General features: G+C 47.3%; 1 protein-coding gene across 3 annotated transcripts in view; it reads left to right on the forward strand.

Annotated features, from left to right (window-relative positions):
- The first annotated feature begins 15,149 nt into the window (after window positions 1-15,149).
- The window catches only part of PKM (pyruvate kinase M1/2), a 40,888-nt gene continuing 33,200 nt past the window's right edge, over window positions 15,150-22,837 (forward strand). For 2 of the 3 annotated variants that reach the window (XM_034784869.1, XM_034784868.1), the window contains exon 1: window positions 15,150-15,301. The gene's annotated coding sequence lies outside the window, so the exon portion shown is untranslated. The remainder of the gene's footprint in view (window positions 15,302-22,837) is intronic. The other variant, XM_034784870.1, reaches the window with a different exon arrangement.

Raw genomic sequence — 22,837 nt, forward strand, 5'->3', positions numbered from 1 at the left:
GTGGCAAGCCTTAGGGAGCAGCTGAGTCCCAGAGGCAGGAGCCCAAGGCAGATGGTGAGTAGTCAGTGGGGGTGGTGGAGGGGGCAACGATGATGGTGGTGGTGGGGGTTGGGGGAGACACAGATGGACCAGGGGGCAGGCTCCACGCCACACCCCCTGTGTCTCCACAAACACAGTCTAGATCCCCACCACAAGAGCACAGTTCAAAAGTTACTCAGTCCGTGAGGGCCCCCTCCACAGTGGTCTGTAGAATTCCTACGTGCTCCCCCACTGGCAGATGGTCCTCTTCTTCTCCTCATGGCTCCAGCGGCTCCCCAGCAGCAAACGTAGCAGCTCCAGGCAGCAGTCTGGTGGCCAGCAGGAAGGACCCTTCTCAGGTGGAGGTGGTGGTGGCATTCCCAGCAGCAGGAGCAATGGTTGGGGTCTCTCCCTCCTCTTCTCTGGGGAGTGGGCCAGTAGCCCCCCCCCCAAGGGACTGTAGCTGGAACAGCAGCACCCAAGGGTGTGGGTGGGTCTAGCAACCAGCAAGCAGGTAGCAGAGAAAGAGGAGGAGCAGTCCCCTACCTCCCTCTAGGCCAGAGGGCTACAGGAGAGTGATCTATGATTCCTAGGTCAGACAGGGTTTCTGTTCCCTGAATAACCAGAGCAGGGGCTGCACTAGAGTAATCAAGAACCTGCTAGAACCAGTTAAGGCAGGCAGGCTAATTAGGACACCTGGAGCCAATTAAGAAGAAACTGCTAGAATCAATTAAGGCAGGCTAATCAGGGCACCTGGGCTTTAAAAAGGAGCTCACTTCAGTTTGTGGTGTGAGTGTGAGGAGCTGGGAGCAAGAGGTGTAAGGAGCTGAGAGGGTGTATGGCTGGAGGACTGAGGAGTACAAGTGTTATCAGACACCAGGAGGAAGGTCCTGTGGTGAGATTAAGGAAGGTGTTTGGAGGAGACTATGGGGAAGTAGCCCAGGGAGTTGTAGCTGTCATGTAGCTGTTACAGGAGACACTATAGACAGCTGCAGTCCACAGGGCCCTGGGCTGGAACCCAGAGTAGAGGGTGGACCTGGGTTTTCCCCAGATCTCCCAATTGACCTGGACTGTGGGTTCTTCCAGAGGGGAAGTCTTTGGGCTGTTCCCCAACCCACATGGTGAATCTCTGAAGCAAGAAAATCTGCTAATAAGTGCTGGACCCACCAAGATAGAGGAGGAACTTTGTCACACAATCCCCCCTGGTCCCACCCACAGCTCACAAACCCTGCCCACTCCATAGCCCCTGCCCCTTACTGGTTCCTCCTACCTCCCTCTGATCCTTAACCCACAAAATGACCAAAAATATGGCCTGTATCATAGAATCACAGAATATTAGGGTTGGAAGAGATCTCAGGCAGTTATCTAATCCAATCCCCTGCTCAAAGCAGGACCAACACCAACTAAATCATCCCAGCCAGGGCTTTGTCAAGCCGAGCCTTAAAGACCTCTAAGGAAGGAGATTCCACCACCTCACTAGGTAACCCAGTCCAGTGCTTCACCACCTTCCTAGTGAAATAGTGTTTCCTAGTATCCAACCTAGACCTCCCCCACTGCAACTTGAGACCATTACTCCTTCATCTGTCGCTAGTGAGAAGAGCCTAGCTCCATCCTCTTTGGAACCCCCACTCTTCAGGTAGTTGAAGGCTGGTATCAAATCCCCATTCACTCTTCTCTTCTGCAGACTAAATAACCCCAGTTCCCTCAGCCTCTCCTCATAAGTCATGTGCCCCAGCCCCCTAATCATTTTTGTTGCTTTCCGCTGGACTCTCTCCAATTTGTCCACATCCCTTCTGTAGTGGGGGGACCAAAACTGGACACAATACTCCAGGTGTAGCCTCACCAGTGCCGAAAAGAGGGGAATAATCACTTCCCTTGATCTGCTGACAATGCTCCCACTAATACAGCCCAATATGCTGTTGGCTTTCTTGGCAACAAGGGCACACTGCTGACTCATATCCAGCTTCTCATCCACTGTAATCCCCAGGTCCTTCTCTGCAGAACTGCTGCTTTGCCAGTCGGTCCCCAGCCTGTAGCAGGGCATAAGATTCTTCCTTCCTAAGTGCAGGACTCTACACTTGTCCTTGTTGAACCTCATCAGATTTCTTTTGGCCCAATCCTCCAATTTGTCTAGGTCACTCTGGACCCTATCCCTACCCTCCAGCGTATCTACCTCTCCCCTCAGTTTAGTGTCATCTGCGAACATGCTGAGGGTGCAATTCATCCCATCATCCAGCTCATTAATAAGGATGTTGAACAAAACCGGCTCCAGGACTGGCCTCAGGGGCACTCCGCTTGATACTGGCTGCCAACTAGACATTGAGCCTGACAATCTAGCCAGCTTTCTATCCACCTTATAGTCCATTCATCCAATCCATACTTCTTTAACTTGCTGGCAAGAATACTGTGGGAGACCATTGTGATGCTGTACCCCATAATGCTCTATGGGAATATGACATAACTGGAATATGTTTTGTGCTGCCTGTGCCATATAACATATCTCTGTAAAGGTTATGGTCTACTATATCTATTCATCCTATTTGTACACCTATATCATTTTTGTACTTGAAGTTAAGAATATTGGCTGTATACTTGCTTGATTTCTAAGTAAGCTTTTTGAGGCTTTTGGTCAGCTTCTTTAGAAAGGAATTCGCAAGGTTAAATACCCAATCAGGAAGCACTTGGGGAACAATGCATCTTGGAATGCTCCAATCCACATAAGAAGTCTTCCTGGAGACATACAAGATACCATGTGGGCAATGGCTTCTGCCTTTAAAGACTGTGAGTCATGCATGGACATGTGACTTGCCCAGGTGACTCCAAAACTCCCTCTTGGAGCTGCACTTTGCATGGGAGGAAGGAGGGGGTCTCCACCCACAAGAGAGTGTATTTAAGCCTGAGGGAGACCCCTCCAAGGGTCTTCAGCTGGCTAAAGAGAGTGCCTCTCCACCTCCAAAGATACCTGAAAGAAACTGGAACAAAGGACAGTGACTGTAAGGGGTCCCAGACTAAAAGGAGATTAGTCTGTAAAAGGAAGCATTCTGGAACTGGTGAGGATCTTATCTGTATTAGACATAGATTTGCGTGTTCTATTTTATTTTATTTGATAGTTCACTTTGTTCTGTCTAGTATCAGAGGGGTAGCCATGTTAGTCTGGATCTGTAAAAAGTGACAGAGTCCTGTGGCACCTGACAGACTAACAGACATATTATTCTGTCTGTTACTACTTGGAACCACTTAAATCCTACTTTCTGTAATTAATAAAATCACTTTACTTATTAATTAACCCAGAGTATGTATTAATACCGGGGGAGGGGGGCGCAAACAGCTGTGCATATCTCTGTATGAGTTTACTCTGTATAAGTTTTATACAGGATAAAACCGATTTATTTGGGTTTAGACCCCATTGGGTGTTGGGCATCTGAGTGTTAAAGACAAGAACACTTCTGTAAGCTGCTTTCAGTTAAGTATTCAGCCTTTGGGGCAAGTAATTCAGACCCTGGATCTGTGTTGGAGCAGACGGGCGTATCTGGCTCAGCAAGACAGGGTGCTGGGGTCCCGAGCTGGCAGGGAAAACAGGGACAGAAGTAGTCTTGGCACATCAGTTGGCAGCTCCCAAGGGGGTTTCGGTGATCCAACCCATCACAACCGTATCAAAAGCTTTGCTAAAGTCAAGATATATCACATCCACTGCTTTTCCCCATATCCACAGAGCCAGTTATCTCATCATAGAAAGCAATCAGGTTGGTCAGGCATGACTTGTCCTTGGTGAATCCATGTTGACTGTTCCTGATCACCTTCATCTCCTCCAAGTGCTTCAAAATGGATTCCTTGAGGACCTGCTCCACAATTCTGCTAGGGACTGAAGTGAGGCTGTAGATCCCCGGGTTCTTTCTTCCCTTTTTAAAATATGGGCACTATATTTGCCTTTTTTCAGTCATCCGGGACCTCCCCCAATCACCACGAATTTTCAAAGATAATGGCCAATGGCTCTGCAATCACATCAGCCAACTCCCTCAGCACCCTCGGATGCATTAGATCCGGACCCATGGACTTGTGTATGTCCAGCTTTTCTAAATAGTCTTTAACCTGTCCTTTCACCACTGAAGGCTGTTCACCTCCTCCCCATACTGTGTTGCCCAGGACAGCAGTGTGGGAGCTGACCTTGTCTGTGAAGACCGAGGCAAAAAAAGTATTGAGTACTTCAGCTTTTTCCACATCATCTGTCACTATGTTGCCTCCCGCATTCAGTAAGGGTCCCAGACTTTTCTTGACCACCTTCTTGTTGCTAACATACCTGTAGAAACCCTTCTTGTTACCCTTCACATCCCTTGCTAGCTGCAACTCCAAATGTTCCTTGGCCTTCCTGATTACACCCCTGCATGCTCTAACAATATTTTTATACTCCTTCCTAGTCATCTGTCCAAATTTCCACTTCTTGTAAGCTTCCTTTTTGAGTTTTATCCCACAATCCTTTTTGGCTGCAGAGCATTATGGGGGATGGGTTGTGGGGAGATTTGTTAGCCCTTTTGTGGCTGAGAACTACTGGGCTGGAGGGCTGGGCTCTGGAGAAAGCTTTTCCCTAAAGATGGCCCCCCATCCTCCACCCCCTCTAGGCAGGAACTGGAGGGAGTGTGTTTCACGGTGTGCCCAGGAGCCTTTGGCACAGGCTGATGGGGAATACAATGAGGCTTTTGTTGTCGTCTCATTATGAATTTAGTGCTGCCGCAAGGTGCGGTTTGGCCCTGGAGGCAAAAATCTGCCCTTCCTCCACCCAGCAGGGACAATTATAAGTGTTCTTGGCACAAAGAGACTCATCTCAAACCCCATTTAGCTATTCTCCTGCCCTGCGGACGTTTCCTTTCCCATCACTGCTGTTTCTGTGTCCACTCTCCTTTCTTCTCAGCTTCCTCCTCCTGGAATGTCTCAACTTCCTGCTCTCCCTCCAATGCCCCCCTCCCCTGCATTCAAATCAATAACAATCTCTTTCTCTGGAGGGGAGGGCAGGATATGGCCTAGGAGGTGCATGGGTTCAAATCTGGACTCTGCTGGCTCCATCCTAGGTTAATATACCTCAACCCTGACCTCCAGCAATCCTGCTATTCCAGACCTCACCTCCCCCATAATGTGATTGAAGCTGGGACAGCAATGCCCCCTCTTATTCCAGTCCTGGGTCCCCCCACAGCTTTGTCAATATGTCTCAGTCCTGTATCACTCCCTGCTACTCTCATTCTGTTGATTGAGAATCTCCTACTCATTTCACAAAGGCTACTGTACAGCCATCATCAGATGTCAGATTGCTGCCGACTTGCACTGGATCTAGACACGTGACCTAAAGCCGCAGCACATCAAAACCCCTTGCCAGCCCCCCAAGCTATCTAGTCTCTCTGGGAGCATCCACTGCTGAACGCTCTAGCGAGCTGCAGACTGGGGGTATTAATAAACAGACAATTATTCCAAATGTGCACAAACAAAGCTGGGATTTTGCAGGAAGCCCCGTGCAGCGAGATGGGGGAGGTCAATGCTGTCTGTGGGATGGAGTGGGAGGGGGTTATACAAAGCGCACAGTCTCGGGAAGCTACCGAATGTTCCACTATAGAGACAACAGCTGATGAAAGTGCAGAACCCATCAGCCAGAGCGCTTCCACGCGGCTGACCTCCGCCGATAAGCCTCACGTGAGGCTGGCATGTGATCCTGCCAAGCTGGGTGGAGGAGAGCCACTCACCATCGCTATCCCCTCTCAGGACACATCCCCTGATGGCCTGCAGGGGGCACCTGTCCAAGCAGTCTCTAAGATTATCAGGTGCAGAGGGCTCATTATGCTGGTGCCATTTGTGCCTGGCTTAGAGGCTGCCCAACAACACTTTCCCCTGGAAAATGCCTGCAGTATTGCAGTGCACAGATAGCTCAGCGTAGGCAGCTGCTTCTGGTGGACACACAATACCCAGTCACGTTCTTCTGTTGTTTGTAAAGGTGGAAAAACTTTGGGTGGGTTTGCTGATTATCCTTTTCAAGTGAATGGTCACTGGGACCCAACTGAGCCCTGGAGACCAGACCAGACCCCTCTGTTTACAAAGCCAAACAGGTGCAGCCTAGACAGCAGCAGTGCTAGCTGTCCCGGACTGCCCCTCTCGGTGGAGAAGCGCAGCTGAATCCCCATAGCCCATTCCATCCGTGCTGAGAAGAGGCCCAACTCTGCTGATGGGGTCACCTGTCCACTGGGCAATGGACTGAAGCCTCCAACTCATTTCACCCAAACAGCCATCAGATGGGAACGACTTTCAGTTACTACCAACCTGCGCTAGGTTCAGGCCTGTGATCTAGGGGAGAAAAGGCTTGCACCCCATCTGCACTGTCTCACCTAGACTCTAGCAGTAATAACTAGGAAATGCCAGGTAGGCCCAAGCAGGGCAGTAGGTGCTTTGGCAATACCTCCATGGTCATGGTTTTGATTTGTAATTGTAACACACACTGCTGGGTAGGGCACTGACACCAGGGACTGAACCTGGCACTTCTGGATCGAGCAGCATGAGCCCCTGTGGCCCGAGTTAAAAGATCCACCTCTGTTAACCAAGGTGGTAGCTGGCTCAGCCGCTGCTATATATAGCCTAGCCGCCATTAGCGGGGATCAGAGTGCCACTCTAAGTGGGTGTGGGTGGCACAGTTATCAGGTGGGGCCTCCCAGGGTTAGACTAAGGGGTCCCAGGTCCAAGTCATGTGCCTCAGCACAAACACCAACCCTGCCACTTAGGGGTTTGGAGTTAAGTCCTGGAACAAGCCCCACACTTAACAATAGAACAATGCATTTAAATAACCCAGGCAAAGCCAGGAACAGACCTAGGCTAGGATCTCTAGCAGGGGTTGCATAGCCTTCCGTGCTTCCAGCACAGCCTGCAGCAAAACAGCTCTTCCCCCCGCCACGCCACGCCACATCTAGCTAGACATGCACAGGCTCTCTGCCCCGTGCCAATGCACTCCCCCCTCCATGCGGGTTGTCCAACTTATCCATGTGCTCTGCTCTGCTGCTGGCATGTGATATGAGCTCTGAATGGTGTGTCAGTTACGTGATCTCAGCTGTCCTGTCAGCTCCAGGCTGAGAGTTTACAAGAATTCCCTTTTGCCAGCAGCTGGCTCTCCTCCCAGCAACTTCCTCTCTGCCCTAGCTCTGGGCTCTTGCTTCTCCTTTGTTGCACAATCCAAGGGCAAAGCCACCCCTGGTGCTGGTTTTGGATTCAGAGCCTAACCCCTTCCTAGCAAGGTAATAAAAGTGAGGGTATTGGATTTCCAAACAGCAGCAGCCACCAATGAAATGTAATTCAAGAAAGGGACTAGGAGGGAAAGTGTGAATTAAATACAACCAGAGGGGAGAAAAGAAACAGCAGACCCATAGATACTGACAGCTGAGGATCTGGAATCAGTGCAGCTGTCAGTAGCAGGACTAGCAGCAACCTAGACAGACCATTTCTGACAGGTCCTTGGGGCCTTGGTGCAGAGAGACGCAGGTGGTGCAGAAGAGATAATAGAGCTGAATGACACTCAGTGGGCAGTGATGGTTCAATTTGATTGCTGAGTTCTACAGCTGTGGGTACATGCACTGGATGCTGTGAATTGCATTTCAGCTCAAGGCAAGTATTGCTTTTTCATTATCTCTGAGTGGCGTTGCCAGGACAACCTTTGCTGAGAAACAGGTATTGGGTGCAGTAACCTGCAATATGCTGACAGAAGGCAGGAGCTATGTGGGCAGAAGAGAGCTGGATCTAGCCAAAATGGCTGTAGGATCAGTACATCTTGCTTCCAATAACCAAACACTCCCAGTGGGGAGGGAGTTCTTCCTTGGTACTTTTAAAGGAATTTGTAACAGATTCTAGGGCACAGTTTCCAGGTCTGCCCAAGATTTTCAGAAGTGACCAGTGCCTCAATTTGAGGGCCCAACTGAAGACACATTAAAGGGGATCTGATCTTCAGAAAGTGCTGAGCTCCCACCCGCTGAAAATCAGGCCCCTATAAAGTATGTCAAGTCAGACACCCAAAATCCCTGGTCACTTTCAAAAATCTTGGCTTAGATATTTTGTGCTTGTTAGGGAGAAATTCATCAGCATGAAGCCTCTACACCATTTACGCCTCCAAACCAGGCTTACGCAGGTCTTGAGGTGCATAGGCCTTGTGCGAACTCTCCGCTGAGCAGAGGACTTTACCCCTTAGTGAAGATCATATAAAACAATGAGCATGTCTAGCATGTGTCATCAGTCGATCTCAAAGCATGCTACAAAGAAGGCCAGCATCATTATCCCCATTTCACAGATGGGGAAACTGAGGCACCAAGTGAGGATGTACCTTGCGCAAGGTCACCCAGCAGGCCCATGGCAGAGCCAGGACTAGAGCCCAGCTCTACTGAGTACCAAGCTGACACTCAATCCAAGAGGCTACACTGGAGAATCAGACCCTAAATATCCAGAAACCTTGTGCTTTGGAAACTCTACGTGGCTCATCTCACTGTCTTTCTTAGTGCTAGGGAACATTTTGTGAGTGCTCCCTGCTTGGTTATAGCCACCTTCGGGTGAGGATTTCCTGTGCATTTGACTGGAAGGATATGAGATCGAGTTTTTGCTTCCTTTTCCTCCCGTTGCATTTTTTTATGCTGAGCCAAGTTTATTCCTGCCCTTGTTAGAGCATGTTGGCTAATGAAGCCACTGCATTCCTGCTCAGACTAGGCACTTCAGCTCATAGAAACTGCACATGCATATAAATTCTATGGCTGGATTTCACCTGCTCATGAACACACTTTCCAGGACCATTACAGGGTCTGTGCTGGCTTCCACCCGTGCAGATAACCAGCAGAGGACCTTATTGATAGAAAGTCCACAAAGGAGAAGTAACTGCACCAGGGAGCAGCTGCAACATCCTCTGGATGCCTACAAGTGGCCAGGACTGCCCCAGAAAAGGGTGGTATTGGCTAGGAAGCAGGCAGTGATGATAGCATGCAGTGACCCAATGGCTGGGGAAAGACTGGTAAAAAATGGAGCCCAGAGAATGTCTGTGAAGAGCAACATTATTATTTCCATCCTGGATAAAGAATCCCCTGCCAAAAAGCCCATCAGTAATGGGAAGAGAGGGGTCAGATTCCATGGGCTGTTTGCATCCCCCATCCAGCATCCTCAACACCTACATCCTACTCCCCTCCAGCCTCCAACCCACCGCTCCAGATTTCCAGTTCTCCCCCTTCCAAGCAATCCTTCCAGGTAGCTCCCCTGCCATCGAGCCCCCCACTTCATTTACCTGCTGGGCCCTAATCCTTAAATCCACCCCTGCTTGCTATGCTGCAAAACCCCTCACCCAGAGCAACTGATGGTGTCCTTCCTCTAGTCAGAGGGAGAGGACTGCCTCTTTCCCTGTTAACCAGGGTGGGAACGTCCTCAGGAGCAGACAATAGGTGACTCCACACCTATTTTGACATCAGAAACGGGGAGGTAAACAGGCCCAGTTCCTTTGCAATGTCTTGCCACTATAACCCATGCACATGCACTCTATGTGGTGCTCTGTCCCCTCGGGGGCTACTGGCCCACATACAGATGTTGATAAGCTCACCCCAGGCTTGGCTAACAGAGCTGACCCTTTTCTTTCAGGCAGCTCCAACCCTGTGGCTGCTGCCCCACCCCGGGGTGTGGTGTTACACCATAGTCTGCAGAGCTGACTCATTCAGTAACATTTCCCTTCCTCTGGCAGAAGGAAGCTCTAAACTTTCCTTCTGTGGCTAATTTCCCCATGGCTGCAAACAGCTTTTTCCATTCAGAATATCCTGTTCCAATAGAGGCCCTTCTGAATCCTCAGCGGATGAAATTCATCCCTGTGCAGAAGGTCAGCACAAGGCCTAAGCACCACCTGGACTAGGCATTGAGATACTTTCTGCACATTCGCAGACAACAGGCTCTCACATGGTGTATGTAATGAGCATCAGTTTGCCCACTGGCGTATTTTATTAGGACAACGTTCGTGCTCTCAGTGGTTGTGCTGGTATCATTTTTCAGAAACCGCAGATTGCTGCACGGTTTGGTATCATCATTGTCGTATTTATTTATGGAGGCTCCTAACAAAATCTATGCAAGAATGGTATATCTCTATTATACAGCACACCGAGGCTGGAAATGTACCTTCTGCTTTATAGAGAGGAGACAAGCTCCCTGCCCAACAGGCTTTCAGTCTAAGGCAAGTACCGCAGGTATGCAGACTGTTGATGATGGACTGAAAGACTGAACTGTTGTCCTATGTCTTTTCTTTGGGGCAAGTTTTGTCTTATCTGGCCCCTGTTACCAAGTGCCTCACAATCTTTAATGCATTTAAATTCACAACCCCCCTGTCAGGTAGGTTAATACTATTATCACCCAGGCACTGAAAGATTGTGACTTCAAGGCCACCCCATAAGTCTGTGGTTCCTCCTGGACCCAGCAATTGTTTTAAGACATGGCCTAACTCTTGCTTCAGCACCTGCCCTCCCAAAGGCAAGGCTGGAAGTAATGGGACTAACGCCTCCTCATTTGATTTTACCATCCAACAAGGGCATGGCCCCAAACTACAAATCCTAACCCAAAGCTTCCACAGTGAGTGACCCTGACCAAACAGAGATGACACAGCCCTTTCCCCCACCAGTCACAGTTCTGCCACTGAGAGAACAGACAACCTGGCCCTGATCGGAGAAACCTTCTTGCCAAAGCAACTAAAAAATCCTCAGGTCATAAAAGGTTGCACTGTGCTGCCAATGGGTGTCACCAGGCTGCATCCGACCTGGGAGCACTGCACTGGCTGGAGTGCTGTGCCTCCCGAACACCAGCCCCATCAAATGTCACATTCTCTATGCTGCAATCAGTCAGGCTTGGACTCTAGCCATCTTCTCTGACGGTTCAACTGTCACAGGCTGTCAGTACAGCACAGCAACCTGTGAAAAAGAAGCAGGGGTAGATGGGTCGACAGTTGATGACAAAAGATGACTCATCTGTCCTTTCAGACCGTTGATGGAGTTGGTCTGCCACTTGCTAACTGGTCATCCTGTGAGCTATCTGAAACTGTGTGTAAGAAACCATTTGTTTTCTTGTAACCAGGAAGGTCACTGGACACTACTTCACTCTGTTTCAGCTTTTCATATAGGGCCTATCACAATGACATATAAGGGCTGTGAAAGGCTATGGACACGTGCAATCTTATGGGCAGGGACTTGGCTTCTGTTAGTACCTGTCTGGAAAGTGCCGACCACACTAGTGGGGCTATAGAAATGAAATGTGATTAACTGCATCAAGACTCACCTACCCATGCAAAACACAACAGTCTCCTGCATTCCTTACCACCCTCCCATCCCGGGCAATGCTACTGATAATGCAATCCACCATTCCAGAAGACTTCCCCTTCCCTCTCCAACATACTGAAAAGCAATGAGTTCCCCACCTTCACCAAACACACACTATAGCACAAAACATTAACTGCAATCTACCATATTCTTGCATCAATAGATCAGCACATCTGACTGTCACAGATTCCATGAATTCAGGAAGTTATTCTGCCTCACTTTACTGAGGTTGATGTTAAAGTTTTGGTTTAGAGAGAGAGTTTGATGAGCCCTTAATCCTCCCTTTAGCTTAGCTGAAAAGGACTGTTCTTGTAAAAATGCTTAAAATATTGCAGAAGCAGGGAAAGTATTCTGATTGAGAATAGTGGGCCCATTGGTTGGCTGTGAGCTCTGGGTGACAGGAGCAAGCCCACACAGCCAGGGGATGGTGCTGTTCTCTTTAAGATTAAAGCAGGTACAGGGTTAGTTTGTGTCAATATCTGGTGGCAGAGATAAACCCTGCCATCTGTGTAAAACACCCTGTGGGCCCTGTCTGTTGGTAAAGAGCTGGGATCAGAAGGAAGGCTGAGGATGGGTCTAATCAGTGATAAGATGCTAGCATGGGCTACTTTCTAAATCTTCCCCTCCTCTCTCTTACTCTGCCCTCCAGTGCTTTCCCCTCTCCAGCCATGGGGATGGATAATTCTCCTCTTGTGGAGCGGAGGCAGGTGGGGACTTCCAGTCACAGCATCTCTTCTTTTCCTGACAAGTACTGCTGCCCCTCCACCTGCTGCAGGAAAGCTGGGAGACCCACAAACTCCCCAGCCAGGCCAGGCTTCTCCTGCGGATCCCACTTCACATTCCTCTGCCTGGAGAGTCCTCACTTTGCCAGCCAGGGAAGAGATGGCAGGAGGGCGAGCCCTCAGGGAAAGACTCCCCCAAGTCAAGGAAAGAGAGAGAACCATAAGAGGGCCCTTCATTGGCTTTTAGCAGAGGAAGAGGGACCGTGCACCCGTGTACTTTAATCCCTGCACATCAAACAATGATGGAGTAAACTCCCCATAGGGCAAGCACTTTCCTGATCTCCCTTCCTGGTGGCTGCCTCATGCTCTATAGCTCAAGGGTTAATATCTCTTATCCATTTTTATGCGATCTAATGTAACTGCAGATGTTGTCAACATTGTAGTCTCAGGGATACCGGAATGAAAGGGGTAAGGCAACAGAGTCTTAAGGATCTAGCCAGATCTTAAGGATCTGACTCCCCACCATCCCAATAAAGAAACATTTTGTTTCGCTTTTCAGTTTCCCAGCCTCTCACAAACCACGCCCAGCTGAAACTAACCCAGCTGCTGTGGGAAGGAAAAGATATTAACATAATCATATATATTTCTACATAACAAAATCATATGAATCAAGGTTTTCGATTGCTACCAAGTTCTTGGCTTCCCTGAAATCCTGTAGCAGTGAGTTCCACTGGCTAATTATCTATTATATGAAAAACTATTCCTTTCTATCCATTTTAAATATGTTGGTATTTCATTAGAGAGCCCTTTCTTCTTGTGTTATGAGGAAGAGGAATTAGAAGCACCCGATTCAAACTTTTGTGTACCATTCATCAGTTTCTACACTTTTGCTGTGTCCCTTTATGCACCAACAGACTGAGACGTAAGCCTTCTGTTCGACATGGAGTGAGGTTCAGGGCTCCTAGTCTCCTAGGGCTTGATTATTTCTGACCAACAAAGATTTATGGCTTAGGACACAGGGTTCACAGGGGCTCACAGTAAAAGGTTTAGGTCAAGGTTTTCAAAAATAGGAGCCTAACATTTCTAAATCCATGTTCAGGTTCCTACATAAGTGGCCTGATTTTAAAAAGTGCTGAGTGCCTAGCAGCTACCATTGAAGTCAATAGCTGCTCAGCATTTTTGAAAATCAGAGCATTTATTTAGCTGTCTAACATTAGACTCGTATTTTTGAATATATCAACGGAAGTCCTCAGTTTATGAACACAACTGAATAACCCCAAGAAAGCAGGAACTAGGAGGCAGTTAAATCACTGGTCTAGGACTAAGGAGATCTGGTAACTATTCCTGATTCTGCCAATGGCCCGCTCAGTGATCTTGGGCATGTCACTTAACTGCTCCATGCCTCAATTTCCCCATCTGTAAAATGGAGATAATGGTATTGCCCCCCCTCTTTGTGAAGCGCTTTGAGATCTACTGATGTAAAGTGCTATATGATAGCTAGGTAAAATTGTTGCTTTAAAAAATAATAATACGTAGAGCACTTTTTATCTATTGGTACCATTATCCACATTTTCAGATGGGGAAACACAGGAAGGAATGTACCCAAGGTCACCCAGCATTTCTCTAGTGAGGAACCTATGTTGCCCCAGGTGCTTTGTGGTCTAGAACCCGAGTTGGGGGGTGACTCATGTCAGCTCTTAACTGGGCATATGGGTTTATACTTTGAGAAAAAATAACCCATCTCTTCTTGCTCTCATAATGTCTTACTGTGATATTCAGAGATCCCAGCCCAATGAATATGTGGTGATATGATGAATAGGAGCTGTCTGCTGTAGCAAGTGGGTGTGCTACATTACTCAGAGTGGTTCGTGAATTATTTCCAGCTCAGGGAAAAGACAATATGACCTTAAAACCAGAACAGATGAGTCACAAGCTGCTGCTGCTGGGTGCTCCATCACTGCAAACTCATCCTCTGAGTCTGGCTGGTCAGAGACACACACATTCTTGCTGATGATACCAGCCATTATCAGAGCTAACCTCACACCTGGCAGGACCCCAAGCTCCTAGGACAAAGGGAAATTGGGGGCTGCCCTTGGTAGTCTCAGCAACCCAGAACCCAATTCCCCACTCTTTAGTCTCTGGGGAACCCTCAAAGGCAGCTCTTGGCTCAGGTTCTTGACTTTTGGAGCCTGCTGTAACCACCTACGGGGAGGGAATCTGGCCAGGCATGGGGGCCTCAAGCAGTCATTTGTCATGCTTGGGTTTCAGCTTGCTCCCTCCTCCCTTTGTCACTGGATCCATTCTTTAGCTGGCAGCTTCCCAGCTGGGATCTCAATGGTAATTTAGCGCTAACAATAAGCTCTCTGGGAGCCCTCATTAAAAAAGGGGAAGGAAAAATTTGCAAGTGGGGAAAAGCAACAATGGGGAACAGAAAGTTCTTTGTAAATGGTTTCCAGGGCCCTGAAAGATAGGGGGAGGGGCAGTGAGTATTCAGGAGAGACTTCCAGCTGGGATGCAGGGCAGCCTAGCCTCTGAGCAGGCACATGGGGGATGGGCAATGGGGTGCTGTCCCGTTAGACGCACTGTAGCATGGGCAATGAGGCATAACACCGACACTAAGGGGAGCCCTCTGTGGGGAGTCCAGGCCGTGGCGGAATACAGGGTCCTACATGGAGCTCTCTCTTGGCTGGCACACCCCGTGATAAGAGATGCTGCTGCTGCAGAGGAAGAAAAGGGGAAAGGAAATGAGGTGGTGGCCCATTTAAGAGATACTGCGGCTGCACGTGGAGCTAAGGGGCGTGGACTCCTTTAACAGATGTTACAGCATGGGGGAATGAGGGCTGCAGTCCTCTGCAGAGCTCCTGCTGCATGGGGCTTTTAAAAGATGCGGCCCCTTTAAGGGATGGTATTGCTTCATGGGGGGAGGTAAGGAATGCGGCCCCTTTAATTGCAGCCACTGCTGCCCCTGTCACTCGCAGGCCGCGTGCCGAGCGTCTTGGGCGCCTCCCCATTGGCCGATGATCTACGTGGTGTCACACTTCCTTTCCAACCGCAGCTTGTGCCTCCGCTGGTTAAAAGAATCCGTCCGCCCCGCCTCCCCGCGCGATCCAGGGGCGGGCGGCGGAGGGATCCGTAGGGCGGCCGAATTCACCTTGAGGAGCGGCGGGGCGGGGTCGCAGAGAAGCTGAAGCTTTCGGGGAGAACGGACGTGGTGAGGAGCAGCAGGTACTGGGCGGGGGGAGGTCAGCGTGGTGCCGCCACCTCCCAGGCCGGAGCGGGTCCTTCCTAGGGAGCCTCCGTTCCCTCGCGCTGCCAGCCGGCCCTGTCCGGAGGCGAGGGGCCGGCTGCTGGGCGGCGCGGCCCCTCTACCGAAGCCGAAGGGGCCGCGCTCTTGGTGGGGCGGGGATGCTCAGGGGTGGGGGTGCCGAAGCTCGCCCCTCCTCCGCGGAGCGCGCAGCCATCGCTGCCTCACACAGAGCAAGTCTGTCCGTCTGTGGCACGCGGGGGCACGTGCGTGATCCGAGCTCCAACTGCCCCCTTGGGATCATGTGGGGTGCTGCTGGAGCCCCACAGTGCCCGCTGCAGCCCCGTAGCGCCAGCCTGTTGTTACAGACTGGGGGCTCCTGGAGCCAGATGAGACCCTCTGATGCACCACATTAACATAACAAAGGGCTCCGTCTTGAGGCGGGACAAACAGAACTTCCGTTGTCAGTTTCTTGCTTTTACTAATTCTATAAAATATGACCTATAGAAAGATGCAGTTTTACTCATAAAGGCTCTGGTGAAACTCAGTCTTTTTAACCTTCACTGTTTCAGTGTTGTAGGGGAATCCACACCAGGGTGACATTCAGTAGAGGAGGAAAGGGAGACTAACATTTGATGGAAAGTGAGGCATTTGAGAACCTTTCAAAAGGTTTTTTTGTTCTTCCTCTGTCCCTTCATCCTGTGTTTGAGATGTCCTAATCCTACAGTGAGTTGTTAAACTAGGTTAGCTCTCCTTAGGTCAGCCTTTGAATGGATCTTGTAGCATTGGTTAGTCTTGTGAGACAGGGTGGGATCATGTTGCATTGCATACCAAACCTGGTCAAACGTGATCTGATTGCCAATAGAAAGGGCTCTTTCAGATACTGCAGTCCTGTAATGATCTGCATTTTGGAACTGATGCCATTTTGTATGGTTGCAAGGGAGGATCTCTATAAAACCTACTGCTATTAAGTTAAAATTGTGAGGCCAGTGTAAAAGTGTGATAGAATTAATCATTAGAGATGCTAGATCAGTTGTACTGGTGACCCCTTTCACATAGCAAGCCTCTGTGTGATTTCCCCCCTCATAAATTAAAAACACTTGTTAATGTATTTAACACTATTATAAATTCTGGAGGCAAAGCAGGGTTTGGGGTGGACGCTGAGAGCTTGTGACACCCCCCCCCATGTAATAACCTTGTGACCTCCTGAGGGGTCCTGACCCGCAGTTTGAGAACCCGTGTACTAGATTTTATCCCAACTGTCCCTTGCACAGGCAGGACTGAAATACAAATGCCCCATGATGGTATCCTGAGACTGTATGTGTGAAACAAAACCGGTCCCCCCCCCAGCATATCTCTTATGCGTACTATTGTAAAAATGGCAGAGATTAAACCTCCCTACCCCAATGGGTCTATTGGCCCAAACTAACTGATAAGAAACTACTTTGTGGGCAAACTTGATGGATCAGACTGCTGCAGCACCATGCAGGGTGACTCTGGTGTCTGCTGGGATTGTTCAGTGGTGTGAAGGGGGTAGAAGTGCAGATAGCACTGCTGTCACAACCCCTTGTGGCTGGCTGTGACACTGCAGCTTCAGAGGTGGTGGTCTAATGCGCTACAGCACAGTGCTGCAGTATTACAGCTGATGCACACTGCAGGAAAAGAAATGTGGACGAGTTGTTGTAACCTTAGTCAAATAACAGTTCCTAAATTGTTGCCCTGGATTGAACCTCCACTTTTCATCTTAACATCTGGGTTTTTTTGGATGGGTGATGTGTAAAAGTAAACTGAGCATGCAAGTATCCCTCAAAAGAGGGAACTAAATACACTCCAGATAATGGTATTCTTTGAACAGGATTCCAGTGTTGGTAAATTTTGAAACTATTACCCTATTGATGGATGATTATCTTTGTAGTGTACTATGCCTCTAAGGTAGAATTAGCTAGAATACTGTATTATGTTCTACCTTATTCTGTACTTCTTGCTTTGTTTCAGATTAATACCAAACACCTCTGGAAAACAATTCTTGGTTTGGTTCAGATATGTGGGTTTTCATATACTACCGTTAGAGCCATGTCTTCAGATAGAAATGTGTGTACTTTTAACTGAAGCTAGCTAGCAATAACCACACTTCTTAATTACCCCTGCATTTAAGGGGAGATAAGTAATCAAACTGGGTTGATATGGCACTGAAGTAACTCTGCCCTACTAAAAGGGGGAAGTGATTAAGCAAATTGCACTTATTTCTGGCTGCAGCTACAGGCTGTAGAATTTGCAGAAAGAAGCTTGGGTCCAGAGTTGCAAGATATTTCAGTTTAGTGTTTCCTGAGGTGCAGGGGGTCAATCAGACTGTGGGAGTAAGAGTTGAATCAAATGGAAAAGGGAGTATTTGCCACCTCCCACACCAAGTGGGCTGTAGTCCATGAAAGCTTATGCTCTAATAAATTTGTTAGTCTCTAAGGTGCCACAAGTACTCCTGTTCTTTCTCCCACACCAAGAGAGCTGGCAATATCCTAAATGATGCTAACTTAGATCAGTATATGGCTCAATAAACTTGTTAGTGTCTTAGTCATCCCTTCATTGCACAGGCAAGTGAAGGCCCCTTTTGAATGTCTCCTGTATTATGTCTGTGTAAACATGTCCAATTTATTTTTTTGATAGTCATCTGTACTTTAGTAAAGACTGTGTGTGTGGTTTTTTAAAAAAAAAAAACCACCTTTGAAACATGTTTGAACTGCTCTTTTTAGAGTCAGATTTGTATGAATAGTATTCTTGTTACAAAGCATTGGAAACTTCATTGCTGTCATCTCAGATTAATAAAAGTAGAGTAGACTTTTTAAGTGGTCATGCTTCTGGCATCCCAGCTACTTTGGGATAGAGCACCGCATAACAGAAAATGCTGCTTACGTTTGTATTACTTAACATTCAAAACGCTGTACAACCCGCTAATGTTTGCACAATCACTGAAACCTAGCAGAACAATTATAACTTCATCCAGTGTCAAGAATCTTAGACTTGAATCTGATTATCTACAGTCATACATCAAGGGAAACTGAAGTGCAGTTAGCCTCTTGAAATCAAGAGCTTTTATAAACAGACCTGGCCACTCTCGGCCTTTCTTCCTGTACCTCTAACCCTTCCCCCAAAATAGTGTTTGGGCCATGGTAGGGGTATCAAGATAATCCTTCACTAGAGAATTGAAAAGATATAGAAAGGTTCAAACATGGTTTGAGAACAGATTTGGGGGTGTAGCATAATGCATCTTGAGATAGTTCTCACTCACACTCTTCTGTTGTGGCTAGATAATTGCAACAAACTCAAGTTCTTCCAGCAGAAAAGTAAACATACTGTGAAATCATAAGATACTTAAGGCTGTTTTATGTCTAAAAAGATCCTTCTGAATTTTCTAGAGATGAAATCTACAAATTCTGGTTAAAAGCTGGTGGTAAATAAGGCAGTAAGTTTGATATTGCATTGAGGCAATCTAACATCTAAGTATGCAGTTAGTCTAGATCTGTGTGCCTCCACTCCTGGGTAAAATGCTTAGAATTTGGATCACCTATTTAGTATATAAATAAGACCTGTGGCTGCCAGCAGGGTAGGAAAGAGGCCCCTCTTGATTACATAAAATCCAAAGCTGTCTCCATTTTGCTAAAGCTGTAGATGTGTGGTCAGGATAAATCACGTGGGTGTGCCTCTTTCCTGTCCTTTGGCTTTGGACAGCAGCCTGTTCCTATTCCTAGGAGAGGCTATATAGTCCCACCTCCTCTGGAAAAGCAGCAGAGCTTAGCTGCAGTGTGTTGTGATGGATAGCACGTAGGAATAAATAGAACAGCAGTAGCGGCTAACAGCCACTACTGAATGAAGTGCGCAGAAATCTAGGAGGGATTTCAGTTGTGTGCTGTTCTGCTTGCATCTATAAATCCAGCTAGGGCTCAAATCTTCACTCTACCAATCAATCTGTTTCTATTCCTTCGAAAGACATCACTGGCCTTATTTGCTGGATTTTTCTGTAATTCTGCTTAATTGTAGTTGCTGTGGTAGCACGTGCAATACAGATAAGCGGTGCTAGCATGTTTATGCCTGCACCAGGACTGCTAATTACTTCTGGAGGGGTTATATGATCTTGTTATTAGCATCAATCTGACCCATTAATCAAACTTATAGTGAGCTCAATTCTTCAGGGGGTGCAGACTGAACTAGATCATGTTAATCTGACAGCTAATCCATTCTCATCCAGGAAAAGTACTGATGTCTCTCAAATACAGCGCCAGTGTGGCCTTCCCACCTATCCTTTCCAATCCAGTTAATTTGTGCTTTGAAAATCAGAGAAACATTAGCATCCCAAAGCTGCTGGCTGAATGCCTGTCTCTGAAGATACAGGTTTAGAATCTGCAATTTAATGGTAGCTGAGAAAGGTGTTCTGAATCATTTGGGTGAAGCAGAAATTGCTAGGTGGTCCTGAATAATCTGTAGTATCTGTCATGCTGTCTGGAGTGGTTCATGATTGACTGCCAGCCTCAGGGCAGAAGGTGCCACCAGACTCCTTGTTGTTTTTGTAGATACAGACTAACACGGCTACCCCCTGGTACTTGACAAAAAGTAGGACAGACACCCCAAACTGGTGGTATGTTCTATAATTAGATATCGCCAACCCAATAACACAGTGATCCAGGCATTCACATTTAACAGTCTTACTATAGTCAGACTGGAGTGCCCATGGGGATGGTCTATCTTGCCACCCACGCAAGCTGGATAGATGGTCACTTACAGTTAAGATCACAAAATATTCAGGTTGCTCCCAGTCACTTACCCTCAGAACAATTTGTACCTTAGATCTCACACCAAAGACAATCCTATTTATTAGCCAAGGATTTATTAACAAAGAAAAATAAATTAGGCTATGTCTACACTACAGCACTTATAGTGGCGCAACTGTAGCGCTTGTGGTAGAGAAGCTCTAAGCCAATGGTCTGTCAGCTTAAAGCTACCACCTCTTGCAGAGGCCGGACATGTTGCCAGGAGAAGCTCTCCTGTAGACATAGCGCTGTCTACACCAACACTCAGTTCAGGATAACTTATGTCCTCAAGGGTGTAGATCAGTGGTTCTCAAACTTTTTTTTTTTTGTATTGGTGACCCCTTTCATGCAGCAAACCTTAGTGTTGCCCTCCCCCCCTTCTAAATATAAAAGCATTTTTAACATCACTATTATGCTGTAGGCAAAGCAAGGCGTAGACATACTTTTTTACAGGTTAAAGCAGGCAACATATAAGCACAAATGAATTAGTCTTAGGTTCCTAAAGGTGACCGATGTAGTTATATCTGTCCACTGAATGTCTGTTAGGGCTAACTCAGGCTGACTCTGGGGAATCTTTTTGTTTCCTAGCTCCAGTCCTTTGAGAGTCCAAATAGCAAAGAGAACCATTTCTTTTTGTGAACATCTTTATATGCCCTTCCCCCCAGAGTTCAGCCTGATCTAGGGCACCTGCACACAACTCCTTCATGATGGGATGGGGCAATCAACAAAGCTTTTGTCCTACAATGGCCTATTTAGTCTTGATAGCCCTTCTTGATGGGCAAAGGAACCACTCTTCCTCCTTGGGTTAACAAGTTCACAGCCAGCATTTTTACAATTTACATACCTTTACCCTGATATAACGCGAATTCGGATATAACACGGTAAAGCAGTGCTCTGGGGGGGGGGAGAGCGCGTACTCTGGATCAAAGCAAGTTCGATATAATGCGGTTTCACCTATAACACGGTAAGATTTTTTTGGCTCCTGAGGACAGCGTTCTATCGAGGTAGAGGTGTACTACTTTGTAGCATGAGATACAGACCTTACAAATAAGATTAATGCATGCAGCAGTTTATAGAGTCTAAATATATCTTTATAAATATAACACCTGTCTTGAACAATATTAACATACAGAGCTGGTCTGATTTCCAGGTATGAGTTTGTCCGTGCTCAGCTGATGTCTTCAGCCTCAGCAAGAGCTGGCACCAGGTTTACCAGTATCGCAGAAAAGATTGTAAGATGGCCACCAAAATGGAACATAGTTATATAATAGTTCAGGGCTATTCTCTGCAAAAGCTATAGGACAGTGGAACAGTATTTTCTGCTGATCAGAAAAGGAGTTGGCAGACCCTTCTTAAACATATACATGCCAGAACTAGGTTTGTGTTAGAATTCTTTTACAACTTGCTTTGGGATGGAGGTAAAATTGCTTAAAATCTAGGAGCCCCTTTCAATCCAAACTTGATTCATAGCTTCTGGCTCTCTAAATATGGGTAGTAAACTTCCTGCTCCTGAGGGATTGGATTCCTAAACACACCACTAACTCATCTCACTCCTGCCTTCCTTTCCTTACTCTTCCTGTACCAGTCTTGAGTTGTGAAGGCTGTACAAGAACAACTCAGCATGACTGACTGGCTTTTTTATATGAATAAATTCGTACTCAGGACGAGTAGAAGACCCATCAGACTTGCTTCACTCATGGTTCAAGCTGACTTAAACCTGAATCTTCAGAGGCAGCAAAATTAGAATCCACTGATGACCTGTCATGTTACCTGCATGCAGTCTGTTTTCTGGCTCTTATAGGCCTAAGAATATACTTTTTAAAAAAACCCACAACTCTCCTTTGAGTGTGGAGGTAGCTACCTAAGTAACGTCCTTCTGTGCCTGCATGCTTGTTTTTTATACTGGGGGAAAACACTTGAGAGTTAAAAATTGAGGTAAGGTTAACCAAGTGCAAACTTTTAGATAATTCAACTTTTCCCTTTACTACTTTCTCAAGTTGTATTATGAGACGAGACAATGAATATTTAGGCAGGAGATTAACCAATTAGGTGTATACTGCATGGGCAGGTATATTTTTGTGTGTGTGTGTGTGTGTGTGTAAATGGGAAGCCACAGTATGGGTTGGCATGCACTTGGCTAACTTCAAATAAGATGCTTCTTCCTATTGTACTTTCTTTCTGGCCTTGTTAAACTTCCTTGATTGTGGGCTTCAGAGAGGAGTGTGTTGGCTGCTGTCTTCTAGAATGTTGTTGGGCCCAAATACAGGTGATGGATCCCCTTTATAAAATCAATAACTGCTGTCTCCCATTTCCTCATGTACAGTTATTGGGGTTTGATTTCCCTCATCCTTTGTTCCTTCCTTCCACTTCTGCCTCTAAAGGTTTAGCTGGCTGAGGAGCAATGTGACAGATCAAAACTTGTAACTACTTTCTTCTGTTGCAAGAAATTTGTCTAAGCTCTTCCAATGCTGGATAAGGGCTGTCCTTCTGTAGCCTTTCCTATCCAGTCACCTTAATTTTGATGTTGTAAAAGGAAGCAACCGAGATCTGACCTCTCCTACCTTCTTAGGGTATGTCTTTGCTACCCGTCAATACGGCGGGTAGCAATCGATTTATCCGAGATCAATATATCGCATCTCGTTAAGATGTGATATATCGATCTCCGAACCCACTCACCGTCAACTCCGGAACTCCACCAGAGTGAGCGGCGGTAGCGCA

This window comes from Trachemys scripta, chromosome 10 (genome assembly GCF_013100865.1).
Source record: "Trachemys scripta elegans isolate TJP31775 chromosome 10, CAS_Tse_1.0, whole genome shotgun sequence".
Lineage (NCBI taxonomy): Eukaryota > Metazoa > Chordata > Testudines > Emydidae > Trachemys > Trachemys scripta.